The 19,156-nt window shown below is 39.9% G+C and overlaps 1 long non-coding RNA gene across 1 annotated transcript in view; it reads right to left on the reverse strand.

Moving 5' to 3' along the window:
* The window catches only part of LOC147821909 (uncharacterized), a 72,864-nt gene extending 58,221 nt beyond the window's left edge, over nt 1-14,643 (reverse strand). The window contains exon 1 of the long non-coding RNA XR_015446386.1: nt 14,486-14,643. This is a non-coding gene — a long non-coding RNA (uncharacterized LOC147821909). The remainder of the gene's footprint in view (nt 1-14,485) is intronic.
* Nucleotides 14,644-19,156: the final 4,513 nt, after the last annotated feature.

Consider the following 19,156-nt stretch of genomic DNA (forward strand, 5'->3'; position numbering starts at 1 on the left):
TCCTTACCTTAGTGGAAGTAACACCATGTTCAATTTGCATTCATTTGTCAAACTGAACTTTTGACTTGTGCACATTTTGTTTGTATTTTATACTTAAAAGAAGCATTTATACAGTGTAAACTGATGCCATTAATTTAACAAGGCTTCACACATCAGCTGCCAATGTAGCACAGAGATCAAGAAATACCCACCCCAGCTCTTCATTGGTGTAACATGCAAGCACTAGTGTGCAGTCAGAGAAAGAGACAAAACAGAGTCAGGTATGTGTCAACTGCTTTTAAAAAAAAAATAAGAAAAAAATATGAAAAACTCTTTCCGGTGAATAATCACTCTCTGCTGATCCTGTGCATATTTTATGGCCATGCTAAGAAGCAATGTGAGTTTGAAAGAATGAATTTTGAATGAGAAGGGAGTTGTATCTTCCTGTTTAGAGTTCTAAGACCTATCTAACCAAATTGAAGTTGGATAATTTAAAAAACTGTTTTTAGCGAAGACTTGGGCATGTCTAATAATCTGAATCTATTTTTGCCAAACTCTGTTGTGAAAAATATAGAAATATCTTTTTGTGGCAAAGCAGTGAATAGTCATGACTATGTAATTTTAAAATGAGTATTTACTGTTTACTAGAAGAAGTATACCAGCTCTAAAAACTCTAATACTTTCAAAATAGTTTTTACTTTATGTTCATGTAATTTCTGTACATATTTACTCTTATTTTCTTCCCACTATATGACTCCTGTCCTACCCAAAGTAGAAAATCTTCTGCTTCTCTCACTATAGTCAGAACCATCTTAAGTGTTGTTTCTTAAAAATTTGACTGAAATGTCCTTAAAATGAATCCTTCTAAGATAAAATTGAAATCCTTTTTTCCTGGCTCTGAAGGCAGAGCTTACTCTAGTAAATCTCCACAGCTCGGTGCTTTGTGTCCCACCAAGGACTTGGAACAGAGCCGCAGAACATGGAGCAGCCCCCTAATAAAGACCTGCTGCAGGGAACGGTCCTCACCTTGCTCTGAATCTGACTTCTCCCTCCTCTCTCACGGAGACTGATTTTCTGTCCTCTTGCTTGATACTAATGGCCTCTATCTATGGCATTGGTCTTTGGCCTCCCTCTCATTACTCTTTTGAAATCCATGGATTTATCACTGATAACGCTTTGCCTCCCCTAAACGTGTCTGAAAGTTCCAAGTGACAGAAGTGGAGCCTGTGTGTAGAACTGATCTTCCACCTCTCCCGAATAAGGAAAGCTATCATTTTAAATAGAAATATGATTCTGGGTCTCTGCCATCTGGCTCAGTCCCCGTTTCCCACCATCGCTGGAGATAGATATCCCACAGTGGGTTAGCACTAGTTCCTTACTCCCCTCAGCCTTGCAGGTAATAGAAATATCTGTATGGGAGAATCCTTCAGACATCTCAAGGGACCTATGTTCTCTCTCCAAAACTGTACCTCTTCTCCTTTGTTTAACTGTCCATTTCATGAAATGGCTCCAAACAATCTCCTCTTCTGCATCTTCTCTTCTAGACCAAATCTGGGTCAGTGTCTGCCCTAAAATACCCAGCCCCACATTAAACTTAGCACCCATCTGTGGTCTTCCCCACTCCAACTGTGTTGGCTGCTTCTGCCCCATGGACTAGATTCTGGACTTATTTTAGGGCCATCAAGGAGTGCTCCCCTTGACACTGTGCTCTGCTGCCCCCCAGCTTGGTGATGGACAGTGGCCACCCTTTTTTCCCAGGGTCTGGATTTTAAACAACTTCTCACCTCTTTCACCAGGAAAACTAATTTTTAGTTTGTAAAATAGCTTTAAAGTGCTTCTCTTCCCCTACTCTCTTTTCTGTTTCTGACCTTCAGTATCTTACACTTTTACTCGCCTTTTCTTGCTGCCTGTAGGATATTTCTGTGTGTTTAAGCATTAGTAGTAATTCAGAAAAACAAACTAAAAGATCTCTAATTTTCAAACAAAATTGTCCCCTTGATCACATCAAAGTCAGGATCAGCACTGAGTTGTGAACATGGAGACATTTCGCAATGATCTTATGAGAGGTGTATACTTTCCCCTCCTTTTCTATGTGATGACTACACTAGAGCCTAAATTCGACTTGGGCAAATCTCTCATATTTGAATGAGTGTTGTATAAGGAACCGAGGAGCCAATGCTGACAAGAAAAATAGATAATTTATACAATCATGAGAATTGGTAGGAAACACTGTTCAGTTCTACATTCTAACCAAAGCAGGAAGTCCTCTTAACATGCCCCAGCTACTTTCCAGAAGCAGTTTAGGGCAATGCCTGAGCACTCCCTGCTTTACAGGACAGCTTATTTAATTTTCAAACATTTCATTTTCCCCCACATGTTTTATTACTGCACATTGGTTATACAGATCAGGGGTTTTGCTTTTGACAGATTTGCACATGCACATAACATACTTTCATCATCTCTCCCCAATTTCACATGCTTTTTTACATTTAAATTTCAATTTCACATGATTTGTGAGAATTTCAGAAATTAAGAATTAGTGAAGGAGTTAATGATAAACATAGAAAGAGCTAGTGTGAAATCAGGAGAGGAGTGTTCTTTTCTTGAAAAGATGTCCATTATAGAGTTACTTACAATTGAAACTTTGAAAAAAATGTCCAAAATTTGGGAATTTGGGCTACACTTATCAAATTATATAAATCATACAGTGGAATGTAAAGAAGCTATTGAATTTTAATGGTAAGGGAAAATACTTAGGAAGCAACGTTACATTAAAAATCAGATATAAAATTATACAATATTTTCTTAATTTCATAAACCTTTATATAATTCTTTAAAACTAGATGAAAACAAATTTAATGTTAAACCATGATCAAGACTGACTTTCTCAAATGTGAGGCCGATCTGGCTGGGACATCTGTCACCCCATCGATTGCTAGGGTTGATTCAGCTCATCTGGCTGGCTAGGGAGGGGTCCCCTTCTTCCCTCACTGCTCCATGTGCATCCCTCCAGAAGGTGCGCACTCAGTCAAGGAGGACAAAGAGGACGTCCATCCCGACAGAGGAGGCCTGGTTCCTGGGTCAAGCCTATATGAGTAGGTGCACTCTGGTGCTGGACCCTCCAAACGAGCTCTCAGGATTGACTTACTCTTGTACTTTTCTCTGTAGATTTACTCCCAAATGAAAACTGAAAAAGAAAAATTCAAAGAAATTGACTACTGTGTTTCTCATCTCCCTGGCAATGATGCCTAAAGTAATTATGAATGATAATAATTGCAATTTCACTTCCATTGACAAACTTGGCTAGTAAGGTCAGGGAAAGAAGGGATGGGGATAATACAACCATGTAAACTATGCAAGTAAACCATGAACCGTATATGAAGTATAATTATTATTTCCTTTATCATAATCTATACCAATAAACTAATAATCACTACAGGGGCCCCATAACAGAGGCTTTGATCACTAGGAGTGTAAGGAGACATTAGTTGATGCAAAGGAAACATTGCCATTTGAAAAATAATTCAAACTTCAGTGGGTCCACAGTGTGTCATTGAGAAGTATTCCTAATGCTTGCCTTGCTATCTGACATAATCCTCCTGTAGACAATGTCTTGATTGCTTTTGTTGATGTATGTGAAATAGACATATGCACACCCGTTCATGCACACATATGTGTATTGCTGATTACACCTGTGTGAGTGATTTCATTACAGACATATATCATGGGAGCCCAAGGAGAACTTGAATTCGACTTAAATCCATTACACCTCGTGATTCCTGAGAAGGACACAACCTCCAGATTAGATACTCAAGATTTTGTTATTTTTTATCAGATCTGCCAAGAAAAATCAATTACTTCCTTCAAAAACAAATCAGACAACAATCTTTTCCCAGGGAAGTTACATTTGTTTGTGTAAGTTGAGATTGTTTTTGTGTCCCAGAACACTTACTTTTTTGAGAGTGCATTGTAAGAAATGACCTTAAAGAACAAGATTTTGATATTTTGATATTTTTAGACAGGAATTTGAAATGTATCTCATAAACTGGTTAAGCATAAGTAAAGGTGGAGACTCTGAAAGGATCATGATTAATATGCTCCTCAGCTTGTTAGCAAGGCAGAAAGTGCTGGATGTCTACACTGTGGGCATTGTATTATAGAGGTTTAGAGATCTACACAGTCCAGCAGTATTTTTCCAGTAGCAGTTGCCCTTTCCTCGTATTTGTAGCTTTACTGATGTAACTATCCACATACTTTCTTTGAAATAGTGCACTATGCCCTGCATGTGTCATTATTTCACATCACTGGCCAAAATTCCACACATAAAAGGGACTGACACATGATTAAGACGTTGATTCAATACAAAGGAAAAAAAGAAACAACACAAATCATTGTATTATTGTAGTCTTGTCACTAATATATACATATAAATGTATTTTATTATATTATTGAAAAGCTATCACATGTTGTTAATGGAAAATATGTCACACAAAATACTTTTAAAAGAGTAAGATCTGTTAACTTTAAGCTGAGAATTTGTAAATTTTAGTGCATAAATTGAGCACTGAGAGATTGGAAGAACTCATCCTGTTAATTATCCTAAAGAGATTCTTCATATTCTTCTAGAAATCCCATACTATATTTGGATGTTTTGTCTGGTAACATAATAATTTTCCTCCAGAATCTCAACCATTTCTTTTACATATCTATAAGTACAGCATGGAAGAATTTGTTACACCACTGGTATTAGAGAATGGAATTTATATAGCCATCCTAGAAATAGAAGAATTTGTGAACCCACCACTGTTAGGGAACAAAAGAATACATGTTTACTGGTGTGTTTTAATAAAGAATAACAAGGATACCTTACAGCAAAGTCAATTTCATGAAACAATAGAAATTATGTTTAAATCCATTATAGACACAGAGAGACATATGTGAAATTACGTCACTGCTAGGTTCATGGTGTGGTGGTGCTGAAAGAGTGTAACCATTAGTGCCAGATGACCTGCTAGACACCTTTGCTTATCACTGTTTCTCATCTATAAAATAGGAGAAAGGCTTTATCATTGTAAAACACTTCTAAATGTGTTGGTTAATACTGCAGGGAATGCCTGTGACTTGATGAGCTCGGTGTGTGGCCCCCAGCCATGTCCCTGCTACTGTCACTGCCCTTGGGCTTCCTTGGGGTGGCATCTGGCTCCATGCTGGTGTCCCCAGCATCCAGTGGCAGTGAATGAGGTCTGGAAAAGACAACTCGTACCAATGGTGCAGTTCCAAGACTGCAGGGTGGTGGGGTGAATACTGTGTGTTTTACTGTCTCAAATATGCACAGCCCCATTCCACTTTAAGGTTTCTTCTAGGAGAACATAGAAATTGTGTGAAATTGTATCAGTTCAACAAATGGTGCCTCAAGATACTACTTCCTCTTGAGGGCTTTAAAACCAGGATGGAGATGCAAGATAGCAACTCATAAATATTAAGAAATATTGTGGAAATTTCAGACTTTATACAAGACCTGAGTGTAGAAAATAATTACATCCCTGAAAGCACAAAATGACTTGTTTTACTGCTAGCAAGCAGAATTAATTTCTGCATAAACACATGAATAGGAAGGTCCATGGTTCTGACTTCTGGGGAACTGTGAGTCTTGCATTTCTTTATCATCACTATTTCATGTTTATTTTTCCCTCTAAAGAGTGAGGTGATCAGTACTGGACTGTAGCAGCTACAGTATTTCCCCCTGGATTCCCAGAGCCCTGTGCTTCTCTCACTGGGGCCTTAGAGTATATCTCATCTGGAAAGTCTTTGTTGACTACCAGAGGTATGTTGACATAAGGAAATGGGCCTTTAGCTGCTGGAAACCTACTGTGCCAAGTACAACATTCATGGATGAATATGGGAGGGGAAAGCATTGTTTGGGGTCCTCCAAGTCCTCCAGAAGAGTTGCTGAGTCCTGGCATTCCAGCAGGGCATGGGCTCTGGAGTGAGCGGAGGCTCAGGAGACCACTTGAAAGTACTTTTCCAGCCTTAATTAGGCAATAAAAATTTTTTAGGAAACTCCATTTCCTCAGCATGAGAAAGTCCTCAATATTGCTGACCTAAGATATTGCAAAAATAAGTCCATAGGGCTTTTTGAAAACATCGCCCAACCCCTGTGATCACTGTCACTACCTCAGCCCTGTCCCTAACCTTCATCCTGTCCCCTGAAACACTTGCAAGAGTCTCTATGCACTCACTGTGTGGTCATTTCTACACACAGAAGACAGATGAATCCTTGAAAACATGTAAGTCAGATTGTGCCACTTTTCTGCTAAAACCCTCTTTAGAGTCGCTGTCTCACTCTAAGTAACAGCTCAAATCCTTAAAAAGCCTGGAAGTCCCAGTGGATATCATCTCTCCACCTGGGCACCACAGGGACTTCACTAACCAAGTCCCACTGCACTGCCTCCCTGGCTCTCACCAGTCTCTGATGGCCTCCTTGGCCAGCACCCAGGATCCTGGCCAGCAGCAGGCCTAGTTGAGATGATGTTTATCAGCAAGGTTTCCTTGACCACCCTACATAAAATCAGGGCACTACCCAGCTCTACCTGCCCATTGCACTTGTCCGTAATTTGTTATTTCCATCATTATGGACAAATATACAGTTTACTGATCTTCCCACTATCAGAATGTACACTCTATGAAGGTAGGGATTTTTGTCCAGAAGGCCCAATCCACAGATTTTCAAGACATACTCGATGAATGAATAGAATGAATGAGTTGTGCTATGGATTCAGTCTTTATTATATTATCTCACGACCCCTGGGTGATGCATTGTGGTGGTGGGGGGTGTTAGTGTCAGAATCCCATTTTACAGAGGAAAACACATGGTAGAGACAGGTCGAGTCCACATATCAATCAAGAAACGTGTTTGGGATCCATGCTCAGATTGGCTGGCCCCAAATGGAAGATCATTTACACCACACTGAAGCTGGCGGGTGTGGGATAATCCGGGTGCCTAGGAAATGAGTACATATCATGCTAATTAATTACAGCTTTGAATATAGCTTTGTTCTGACTCTGGGAGAAGTGATCAAGTTTAAAATGTAAGTGACATAATAATTCTTACTAATTACTCTTCAAATACTTTTCCTATAAACCACAATTCAGTCTATTGATTAAGTAGAAACTGAGAGCTCCTTTTGCTTCTTTTTGACAACTCTTGAATGTGGTCTCAGTTCAAGCCATTTACAAATAAGCATTTGACAAGAAAAATCTTTAATTACATGATCTGATTTAATTAGACTTAAATTGGAATTTCTCTATATGTGAGTGTTACATTTATAGAGAAGGAAAAAGAAAGATTGAACAGTTTTTTATTTACTTTGAGAAGATTTTCTAGTCTTGCAGACAACCTGCTTCTGATACTTTAATATTTTTTCTCTTTCAAATAAAAGAAGGTACAATATGACACTCTAGTGAGCTCCACAGTGTGGACTGACTGAGCACTTTCAGGGGGATTGGGAGGCAGTGTCACAAAACCTTGGAATAAGGGATGGAACCCAGAACTACCTCTGGTATGAGAGGGCAAAGCTAAGATTGCTGTGGGAATATTCACACTGGAATTGGCGACTATTTGGGATTAAAATCAGATAGTTAACATTCTGCAAACTCAGTAAGGAGGTTAAATTCACAAGGGATGAGGAAGGAATTAGAATCACACTCTGAAGTTCTCTTTTATGGTCTGGCTTTGTTAGTTTCCTTGTTGCTGAGGCAAAATACCAGACACTCAAGTTAAAGGAGGAAAGGTTTATTTAGCTCACAGCTTGTAGAGATTTCAGTTTCTGATTCGCTGGCTCCAAGGCAGGGTAGCATGGCAGACAGGCATTGTAGAGAAGAAACAGTTCATGGTGGGCAGAAGGTAGCAAAGCAACATGGGGGATGATCATAACTCTTTCTATCCCTTATATCTTATCCAGGCTACTTAGGGTGGGTGGCACTCACACCCTTAATCCTAGTGCCCTTGGTCCTAGCATTGTACCATGAATCAATCCCAGCATCACACACTCTAGATCCAGGCACCTCTGAAAAGTCCCCACCTATGTCTGCATGAGGCTTTGGGGAGACATCTAGACACAGCCATAATAACATGGACAAAATCAATGAAACAGACATGGCTCTAACGGGCCTGGCTTTGTCAGGAAGCTACATGAATTTCCCTCATCCTTAAGCACACAGTCCCTCATCTGGACCGTGTCCTAGACACCCTACTCTCAGGAGAAAGAATGCAGGGGAAAGGAGAGAAAGCAATAAAGACCTCAGAAGCAGCTCTTTTATGATTCTACAGGTTTCATAATATAGTTGAGGTAATTGCTCTGTCTTCAGAATTTCCATCCATAGATAAAAGATGGGGAGTTAACCAATATTTCTCTAGTATAGGTAGCTCAAAGCTAAACTTAAATGTCACTGATTCTTATGATTTCCTCAAAAATATTAAATAGGAGAAAATGGTATGCATGAAAATATGACTATCTATAGCTTTTATACCACTCCAGAATTTCGCTACCAAATTACTATTGTTTTCATAAACTTCAGCAATATTATTGAAAGCTTATGGTCCATTTGGATCTATAGTTCAATTGCACTTATCAGTAAAACTAATAATTAAGAATGTTAGGCAATCCCAGATGGGCCCGTACTTCAATTCTCTGTCTCTCTTCTGCTCCACACATCTGGGACCTTACAGGGAGAACCTCTCAGCTCTGGACATGTTTAATGAAATACTTCCATGCTTGTGAAAGATTGTGTCTTCCTTAATGACTACTTTCTGTGTGGCCAAATGAAGTAGTTTTTAGCATTTTTCCTCTTTAGTTCTAAGAATACTTTTGGAGTTTTCAAGAATAAAAACTAGTATAGGTATATATTTATATCAATAAAAACTTGAATTGCATACGAAGCTGCATGTGAAAGTTTTCAAATTGTGATTTTTGATCTTTCCTAAATAAGAGGTGAATTTTAAACTGTAAGGTAGTCTAAGAACTGTGGGAATTGTGAGATAACCCAGAAATATTTTAGTAAACACATTAATGTACTATGATACTATCTGACGTGTGGAACACTTATTTAAAATAAGTCTTGACTCGGCAAATCACCCAAGGCTGGACATCAGGTCTGACATTAGAACTCTTCAAGCTTGGCTAGAGATGTTCACTGATCCCTGGCTCTCTCTCCTGAATAACGGCAAATGTGTGGATCATGTAAGTTCTCTGATTTTCTTTCAAGCTTGCGTTTCCTTCAAATGTAAAGCTCTATCTTTCTTGTGAGATCCAGATAAACTATTGACAAGTGACATGTTTCACCATTTTTGATCTTGGAATTCTGTTTTGAATGTTGTGTGGTCTTCACTTTGTGCATTTCTCCACTCCCAGGAAGAGAATATTGAGAACCACTGTCCATTTATCATTGTGCCAAGTGTCAGGTTGCTGCCCTTCGAAACCAGTGGAAACCACACCAGTAATTCTAGCATTAGGAAGAGCAGCTGCCTGCCAAGGCTGCCAGCTGTGCCAACTGGCTCCCTGAGGTACAGAGCTGAGAGCATAAAGCCACAAACAACTCAGTGAACCAACTGCAAAACCCAAGACCAGGAATGGCAACAGGAAACTGACATCTCTGGAGGAAGAACTATTGTTACCTGCCACTGGCGGGAGGGGACCTGAGAAGTAGCTGCCACAAGGTGGTGGGAGTTTGTTCTCTCCAGCACTTCATCAGCTTACAACCCTGGCATGTCTGAGGTTTCATAATGTGTCAAAAAGGAGGTGTTTAGCTGTTTGCAGTTCTTTGCATGTAGTTATGGCTGCAAGGTTTACCAAGGAGGCTGCTGGTTTAGGTTTGGAAACAGCAGTGAGAGAAACACTTTGTATCTCTGTGGAGTCCCAGTTGTCTCCTCCTGATCAGCCAGCCTTGGAAACCGAGTCCCTTGACTGTCACCTACAATCCAAGTCCACCCTCACCTTGGTGACCAGCCCTGCTTACTGATAAGCTGGCTGGCAAATCTTTCCAATTCAAGTGTATGAATTATAACAGCCACATCTGCAGTAGTAGACTGCATGTCCTTTCTTGTTGAAAGTTCTGTTTATGAAACCAAATTAAGGTCAGAAGATTGAGATTATTGCCATGTAGTAGTTAAAAGAATCAGATGATTAGGGAAAACATAAAAACAAATAACCTGCAAAATGATCACTTTTAAGTACTTTGCATGAGTAAAGAAGAAACTATATTTCATTCTAAAGGACAATAAGCCAATCTGCTAAAGGAATGTGCTGAGACTTGAACCTGAGAACCGGGCACTGATGGCTGGTGGGCTGGTGGAATCTCACAGTGGAGTCTTCTGCAGCTGAAGAGAAGTGCAAAGCTGGTCATCACAGCGGGAGGGAGGAGGAACTGGCCCAAGCTCCTTCCTGCCCACAACCACTAATTGGTGGTGTCCCACACTCTTTCCCTGAGTCTAAGGCCCAGTTAGGCAGCTGGCTTTCCGAATACACCAGTTATGGCCATTCCTCAATTAAAATGTGAGTTACTCCTCCACACACAGCCATTCTTTGTGGCATAGTTTCCTGCTGAGAGGTTCACTTAGAACACTTTTCATTTCACATTTGCTGAAAAGTAACCGTCTTCCATATCTTTTGAGGTTTTTATGCTAAAAGCAAATTAAATGCTATTTTTCCTTGTGTCGTCTTCCAAAGAGGCAAACATGTTTTAAAATACAACCTGGTTGGCATTTCTCATTCCCAGTAACTGCAGCCACAGGGCCACTCTGATTCCCATGGGGCAGGAGTAGGAAGAAGAAAGGTCGCATCACATCCTGAGCTCACATGGGACTCCAAGATCTGCATGTCCTGAAGGCTGACCAGCTCAGGTCCCTTGAAGTGTCTCAGGTGGGGATGAAGATTGTTTATCCTCCCATCGATCTATTGCAAAGCCATACCCTTGCCCTTAAAGAATATTGCAAAGTCTATACTCAAACATGAGAGAATATGGAAGGCAATTATTTTGTAAGCAAGAAGAAAATTAGAGAGAACTCTTAGCATAGTTTATAAAACTGCAGGATTTGCCTATAACAGAGCTTTTTGCTGTTGATTTGACCCGCATTACATCTCCAGCCCTCCATGTGTTCTTGATTTTTCATCCTCCCCAACTGCATCCTGGGACAAATATCCCAAGTGATTAGTTGTTCCTACCAGTGAGCAGAGTGACCTCCCAGAGCCCCAGGCTGACCGTGGCTTCCCCACCAGGCGAGGCAGCACTTCTGGAAGAGAGGAAGCCATGGAACCGGAGACAAGTGGAAAGGGCTTCTTTTCATTTGCAGGAAGTTTCACCACTGCAGACCAATGGAAAGGTGCACGCCATCTCCACCTCCTGACCCTGAGAGGAGTGAGGCCCTCGTTCCTTGTTTTATTATTTTCATACTGCACTCCTGCAGAAGGCACAGGTGCTCATGGACAGTGACAGCTTCTTTTTCACATTTGAAGTCTAATTTCTTATTTTAAACTAAGTATTATTTTCTCTATTCCTCCCTCCTCACTTCCATTATAAGAAATAGAAAACTCCTTACAGTAATCAAAGTAACAGTAATCAAAGTCACAGGCCCAGTGTGTCCAGATTAATAATGTCAACTTCATACATGAGGGAAAGAAAATCATTCTCATTGCCCTGCTGTTAGCTATATATTTAACAACTAAGATTGACTGTGGAAAAGATGATCATTATTATGATAAGATTCATATTTGTATGATACCACTTTGAAGCTATGTATAGTTTCTCTTTGCTCATGTTAGAAAATCTTGGAGTATTTTTGAATGAGTAACAGTTTATCTTTTCTTCCAGCCCTTTACTATTATTAACTGGAGAGGACAGTGTCTCCTAAAAAATTAATTGGGTGGCTTCTCTGGCTGAGTGATTCCCACCTGGCATAGCGTGAGCAAGAATGCAGTTGAATTTAACCTTAGTTTCCGAAGTTAGAGATAGATTCGATAAGAGGGAAGCAGCCACTCTTCCCACATCCTGTGCATGGAATGTAGGAAATGACTAAAATAGGGACCACAGGAAATTTACTGTTCAAGCATATCAAGGATTAGCTTCCGCAGTAAAAAAAAATCCCAGGTCCTATTGTAAGAAACCTCTATTCTCAAAGATGAATTAAGTGATCCTGGAATTTCTGAAAAACAATTTTTCTAAATTTATATTTGTCATTAAATAAACATTAAATTATATTTATTCAATGGAAATGTCTTATCTTGTTTTCTCAATGTAAATAGAATTATTAAGATGCTGCTGACTTACTCCCCTGGAAACTGCTGGATAATCTGCTATTTGCAATCAATAAAAGTATATCTCTCCTACTGACTCTCAAACTCTGTCACAAAGTGGTGTTCGTTCTGAGTGTAAACTGAGAATACATGAGTGTGATTGGAAGAGCTGTTGTCTACTCAGCATGCCATACTGATCAAGCACATATACCTGCTTTAAAAAAATAGTGACATATAAAGAACAAAGGAGAGTATAAAACCCTATGAATTTGAAGCTCTTCTTGCACATTTTTAAGTCTCTAGGTCTCTTTGTCACCTACACTGCAGGAATGTCACGTAAGGCACACCCATCCAGGCCTCAGGACAAGCGAGAAGGACCAAGTCATGAGTGCCCTGCTGACCAGGACACAGCTACAGCCCTGGGGCCCAGGACCTGCACAGCAGGCTGCCTGTGCTGAGCCTTAAATCATCCTCTTGGCAACAAAGGAAGAGTGGAGCACCTTCCCCGTTTAAAGGAAAAATGAGCACTGATTGTCATCACTTTTAAGATTCTCTATGTTCCCTTTCCTGTCCACTTCGGTGTTCCAGCAAGAGGTGAAGTGCTGATGACTGAGCAGTCACAATGGATAAAAGTATTTATTTGTTTCTAGAAATGGCAAAGGGTGGAGGGAGGTCCTACCAGAGAGGTGGCTGGATTCCACCTCAGGATTCCTCACTTCTGTCCCCGCATAGCCCTGACACAGATAGGGGTTTGCACCAGTGGGAGGGCTTCGCTCTCTGTGTGGGATGCAAAGCAGTCACAGCAGCCAGCAAGACTGAGATAGGAGAGGAGGTGTAAAGGATAGGCAGAAGGGATTCAAGGAAATCAAAATGGAAAACTAAGAAGACTGCAACTTCAGGACTTAGCCAAAGTCACCCTACACAGCCCCGTGCAACATTCCTTGGCTAGATTCACTTCTCTTCCCTACCGGACCCATCGTGAGAAGGCCATAAATTGGCACAATTAGAGGAGCAAACAGAAGATTGAGTGAATCCAGTGAATATTGAAATCACCTATCTAAAAAAAACCAAAAATCAAAAAACCATGCTTCCACCAGGCTAGGACCCTTTTGGGGTGGCACTTTTTCTTAGCTTTTCACCTCCTCAACAATAGTATAAGCGTCTTCAGTTCCAAACTGTAATGCATCACACTTCTCTGAGCACCAGCACATTCCTCATGTGTGTGCCCTGAGCTCTCCTAATGAACTTTGCCTAATGAACTCCCTCGTGCCTCTTTCTTTTGCTGTGACAAGCCAGCAAGCCTGCCATGGTGGGGTGGGCCAAGTTTGGGAAAGTCTCAGACCAGCCTGATGACAAGCCTAGGACAACCCTCCCCACTGTCACCTGTCCCCTGGGACACAGGTGGCAGAAGCTGCTCTCCCAGGTGTACAGACTCCTTGTGGGCAGGTAGGGAAGAAGCATAGGCACAGGTACTTGGTGAGGGTCTAAAGGACGCCGCTACAGGAGGGCAGGAGGAGTACATGTGTCTTCGCCTGCAAATCTGATTTAGTTCTAAAACGCTGCTGGGATCTCCACATCCTCTAACCCTCTTGGCTACTACTGCCTGGCCAGCCATGGTTTCCGAATGAAGTGAGATCATGCTGGTTATGGACTGGCATTCAGGAGTGATGATGCACCATGACAGTTCCTTGAAGGTCACACAGGGACAAAACCTCCCGTCCAGCAGAAAGGCAGAGACTTGCCCTTACTGGCGCGACTGCCGGGCCATTCCCTGCCCCAAGAGCTGTGAACACCATTTGCTGGCCCAGACCCTGGCTGTTTCTCACCAACCCCTCCCACCCTGAGGCCTGTACTGACTTCTGATCTTTGCTAATAAATCCCTACTTTCACTGCACTTCTGTGTGTCCTGCTCAGTGTTTTGTTGGAGATATCAGGAACCTGGGACAATCACCACCCCCAATAACAGCAATGCTAGTGAATACTTACTTCCCCGGGTGATCTTTCTCCATAACACTTCCCTAGCTCCTCTCTCCCGCATTAAAATCTCCTGGACACACCTGGGTAGAGGAGATAACTGCCCTCCTGTAATTTCCTTCATGTTACCATCTAAGTATTCAAGACCTTGCCTAAGTGTAGTATGCATGCCTGGTTTTATTTTCACGTAGACTTGTCTAAACCCAGAACATGCTCTGAGAATTTGGAAATAATTGTACACTCACCGCTTTCCAGATGAACAAAGCCATATGGTGACCAGGCCCCTGTGGCGCCAAATCCTTGTGTCCCTCAAAACGATCCAACCCATAGTCAGAGCCTGCAGTGAGGATTCTAAATCTGGTAGCTCAATGTATCTGGGAACAAACATTCTCTCTAGCGTTGATATGTGCCTCTTCATGTCCAGCATCCTGGTAGCCTGAAGTTGACCTCTTTGGGGTGGGGTTAGTTGGAAATCTTTCTCCCAGTAATTTTAAATGCTGTTGACAGTTGAGGGTAACAGAGAAGGAATTTTCCAACACCAAAAATGATTTAGCACGAAAATTCACTGAGTCACCTGACTGGTATTCTTTACTTCTACTCTCCTGCTGCTGATTCCTCCAATGCTTCAGGGTTCACCACCCCATATTTGTGGTAAACAGCTTCTTTCTTTGAAATGACTTTGTTTTTACATCATTTATAAATGTTTACCTGTGTCATTTTTCAGACCGCTCTTGTTCAGCCATTTGATAATGGGCTTGGTTTTCTCTGGAAAGGAAGTACATGAGGAGAAAGTAATGGTTTACCCTGCAAGGTGCTGTGAAGTCTTTATTCCACCTGCACCAGGAATGCAATTAAGAATAGCAATGAAGCTTTCACATGCCACATAGTTCTCTTTCCGGGCAGGTAGACTCAAATTTCACCTATGAGTCTTTGTGCAAGATAAACTTCATGGGGGAGAAGGGAGAGTTCTCAGAGGATTAAAATTTTAAATATTCAGCCAGAAAAATCACTCCTTGTGAAATTGAAATATGGGACTGAACTAAGCCTTTAATGTGAAAAATATGTGTTCAAAATTCTAACTAGCTGAGTTTTAGCTTTGATCTATTCTTCAAGTTGGTAAATTCTTCCATCTTTAATATAGGAGATTAAGTCTTTCTGTTGAAAGAATTTTTTTCCCATTAAGTTTATTGGTACATTTTATGTATAAAATACAGTTACATTCATCATTGGGATCTTGTACCATTACATGAGTATCGTGGATCTTATTTTTTTCCCCTTCCCTTGCCCTCCTTTCACCCCCTCCACCCTTCCCTATTTGCAAAGACTTTGTTTCCATTTTTTTCCTTTTCTCATATTTTTTCTTTTCCCTTTTTTCCTTTCTCCCACCCCTCCCACTTCCCCTGCACCTTTAGACCTTTTCTTCCTGTTACACAACATCAATTATACATTTTTAAAATTACAATATCAAGATCTAGGAGACATTACCACAGATTTTACAGAATTTAAAAGGATATAGGAAGCATATTTCAAAAATCTATTTTGAAATAAATTTGACAACTTCTAAGAAGTACCTTGGAAGACAAATTAATGAAACTAACTCTGGAGGAAATATAAAATTTGAATAGCACCTATTAAAGAAAGTATATTCCTAGCTTGAAAACCTACCTATATGACAACAACAGGCTCATGTACATTTTAACTGATAAATTATATCAAACATTTAAAGCAGAAAAAAGAAGGAACACTTCTCCCCTCATTTTAGGAAATCAATATTGTGCTAATCCTAAAACTGGATAAAGATAATAGAACAAAAAAGTATGAACATAGATAGAAATTTGTTTAACAAAACATACTCTTAGAAGTCAGATCTGGCAGGATGTAGAAAGTGGTTTTGTTATAGGGATGGCAGTGTTGGTTCAGCATTGGAAGATCCACCCCCAAAAGTCATCATTTTAACAGAAGAAAGGAAAAAACCATGTGATCCTGTCAGTAGTTGGAGAAAAAGTATTGGACTAAATTCTACAGCTGTTCATGGTAAAAGCTATCAGGAGACTAGAAGTAGAACAGAACCTTCTCAACAGATTAAAGACATGTACTCCATACTTCCAGCGAGAATGCCTTATATGAATGGAGAAGATACAATGCTTTCTCCTTAAGGTGGGGAACAAGGGCAGATATGCTTACTCTTTATCTGTCCATTAAACATTGAAACCAAGGCCCCACCAAAATAGTCTGGCAATAAAATGACACAACTAGGATAGGATTGGCACAGCAGAAGCAAAATCTTTATATGTAGATGAAATGATCATCTACAGAGAAAATACTAAAAAATCTCTAGGAGCCCCTAAAACTTGTACTTGAATTTAGCAGGATTAGAAAACACAAGGTATATATAAAAATTCAGATCTGTGTATACTTGCTATAAATGAAGAATTGGATATTGAAATTTAAAAGTTATGTAGAAGTACAAAGGACCTAGAAAAGTTAAAAAAACAAAAACAAAAACAGTGTTGGAAGACATTTAGTACCTAATTTTAAGACTTCTTCTAAAGCTACAGTAATCAAGACAGTGTTGGCATAAGGAAAGATATATAGATCATTGGAATAAAACAGAGAATCTAGAAATAGAACCACACATATATGGTCTACTGAGTTTTGAAAGATTATTTAACATTAGCATTTTATAGACTATAAACTCAATTCAAGAGCCGAGGAAGAGATAGTGTCTTCAGCAAACGGCACTAGAACACCTGGTATCCGTATATAAAAAATTAACCTCAACCCTTTATTTCCATACATGAAAATAACTTGAAGGGATATATGAACCTAAATAAGAAATCCTAAAAGTATAAAACGTTAAGAAGAAATTATAAGGGAAAATGTTTATGAATTCAGGGTAGGCAAGAACTACCTAGGGTACAAAAAACATGATGTATAAAAGAAAAAAATTGATAAATGAGGTTGATCAAAATTTAGAACTTTAGATGACATGATTAAAATGAAAAGTAGTCCTTAAACAGACCATATTTACAATGTATGTAACCTATGACCAGACTATATAAAGAATTCTTAGAGCTCATTAATAGACAACCCAATTAAAATGTAGATATAAGAAGATGATAAATAGCCAGTACAGAACAAGCAAAGGTGTGCAAGTCTAGAATCAGAAAAATACTAATCAGTACAATAATAAGACTGAATTACACACTCATTAGGGAGATGAAGTTAAAAGTTTTAAAAGCCTTGTCATGACTTTTTCTTTTTGTTGGATTCTACCCCTTTGCCTTTAATTTGTCTCACCCAGTGGATTCATTCTCCTGGGTTTCCTGGGGTTGTGATCCTCATTGTTTTTCCCTAGGGAATTGGCTAAAATTTTTTGAGTGCTGGTTTGATATTCATGAAGTTCCTGAGGTGCTCTTTATCATCAAATTATCTTATTTCTCCATCAATTTTGAAAGATAGTTTTGCAGGGTACATCAATCTGGGTTGGAGGCTGTTTTCCTTTAGGGCTTGAAATACCAAGCTCTTCTTGCCTTGAGGGTTTGCATTGAGAAGTCTGCTGTGATTCTGATGGGCTTTCCTTTGTATGTGATTTATTTCTTTTCTCTCACTGCTTGAAGAATTTTGTTCTTCTGTTGGATTTCTGGAATCCTAACTATTATATGCCTATGTGTAGATTTTTTTTTTTGATCAAGGCTATTTGGAGTCCTATATGCCTCACTTATCTGTATGTCAAGTTCTTTTCGCCTCCTTGGGAAGTTTTCTGCCATCACTTCTGTGAACAGTTTTTTATGTCATCTGCCCTCTCTCCTGTTTCTTCATTGACTCCAATCAGTCTTATGTTATTCTTCTTTGCATCATCTAGCAGCTGCTGGATTGATTTTTCATGGTACCTTTCAATTTTAAAGCAATTTTTCTTTTCCTCCTCACTAATTGCAATCTTATCTTCTATATGTGAAATTCTATCCTCACATTGGTTCATTCTGCTGCACACGTTCAATGGAGTTTTTAATCTCTTGGAAATCTGTTTGTATCTGTTTTATGGATTCCATTTGTTTCCTATGTTGGGATTCCATCATGTTCCTCAGATCCTCTTTTTTTTTTTTTTCCTGTGTCTTCTCTAGATTTATTAATCATGTCTTGCACCATGAGCAAACTCTTTGTTGTTATCTGAGTAATTATTTCTGATTTCATTTTTCCCAGATCCTCTTTTGTTGCCAGTTCACAGAGTCCAGGTGGTTGAGTATCAGGTTGTTCCATCTCGTTTCCCTTTGGGGTTGCTGTAGGTGATCCAGAAGTCTGTTTTTGAGGCTTATTTGTGTGTCTTCTCATTTCCACGGGGGCAGGGGTTACTTCTGGTGCCCACGCAGCTCAGCTTCTCTGCCCTAGGAGCTTGGGATGGTGGCAGGGGAGCTTTCTTCCGGGTTCTGAAAGAATTTTATAATAGTAGATTGAGTCTTTTTATCTAAGCAATTTCATTTATCCCAGTAAACATTTGTTGAACTGTTAGCAAAAGCAAGATAGTTCTCTTTGTTTAGTGGAGGATTAAAATAAAAAGTCTTTGAAACTATCAGATAAATAACACATTGGGAGAAATAGGCAATACACAGATAGTTCTGTATCTCTACTGAAAAACAAGCCGGGGTGATTGCTAATAGAGGAGCAATGTTGAAGGAGGACAAAGTGTAAGAAATTTATATTACTTCTTCTTTACATGAATGTGTTACACTGGGCCTCCTACCAAGTCATGTGGAAAGCTGCTGGTTCTGACTGGGTCCCCAAACAAATGAAGGCTCTGCCACAGGGTAGGCGGTTCTGTCACTTGGGCCATATGACCCAGCAGATCCAAGGACATTTGATGTGGTAGTGTGAGCTAGAGAGGGCATCTGGAGCCTTTACAGAGTCCTCCAGGTGGG

This window comes from Heterocephalus glaber, unplaced genomic scaffold (assembly GCF_053883595.1).
Source record: "Heterocephalus glaber isolate CG9 unplaced genomic scaffold, H.glaber_assembly_v1.0 deba00001688, whole genome shotgun sequence".
Lineage (NCBI taxonomy): Eukaryota > Metazoa > Chordata > Mammalia > Rodentia > Bathyergidae > Heterocephalus > Heterocephalus glaber.